The sequence below is a fragment of the Nestor notabilis genome, unplaced genomic scaffold (assembly GCF_000696875.1).
Source record: "Nestor notabilis isolate BGI_N333 unplaced genomic scaffold, ASM69687v1 scaffold30055, whole genome shotgun sequence".
Lineage (NCBI taxonomy): Eukaryota > Metazoa > Chordata > Aves > Psittaciformes > Psittacidae > Nestor > Nestor notabilis.
Window position 1 is genome coordinate 4,864 of NW_009931085.1, and position 742 is coordinate 5,605.

Sequence of the window (742 nt, forward strand, 5' to 3'; positions counted from 1 at the left end):
CCTGGCAGTGTTCAAGGCCACGTTGGACACAGGGGCTTGGAGCAACCTGCTCTAGTGGAAGGTGTCCCTGCCCGTGGCAGGGGTTGGAGATGGATGAGCTTTAAGGTCCCTTCCAACCCAAACCACTCTGTTTATGACACCTGAAGAAGAGCTCCTGCTGTGCCAGGAAAAGGAAAGAGAAGGATGAGGAGCTGGGATGGATACCTGGCAATGGGGCAGGAGCCATCATCCCACCCCAGCAACCGGGATGAGGGACTGCTGGTGTCAGCAGGTGAGGATGAGGCAAGTCCAAGGCAAGATAGGAATGAGTTTGTGGTCAATGTGCATGGCTGGAGAGCAGTATCCCTGCAGCACAGCTCAAAGAGGGACCCATAATTCCAGGCTGAGCTCAAATGGGCTCGTGGGGCCAGGGGCAGTGTGGGGTGAGTCTGCCCAGGTCGTTTGATGTCCCCAGGGTGGTGGGAGGCCAGACTGAAGGTGAGGGTCTCTGCCTGACAAGCTGAGCTAAGCTGACCTCAGCTGGCAGCTCCACCACCTCCGGCCCAGCAAACCCGATTTCTCCAGTGGCTCAACCCTCCGGTGCCTGGATACAGCCGCTGCTGTAACGGGAAAGATGCGGTTACCGGGTACATCCCCCTGCGCTACAACCGCACTTTGCAGGTGATGAGCGAGTGCTCTCCCACCGCTGGGTGGCAGTGGGCACACATGCACAGCCATGGGCAAGCACGGACGCCCACCAGGG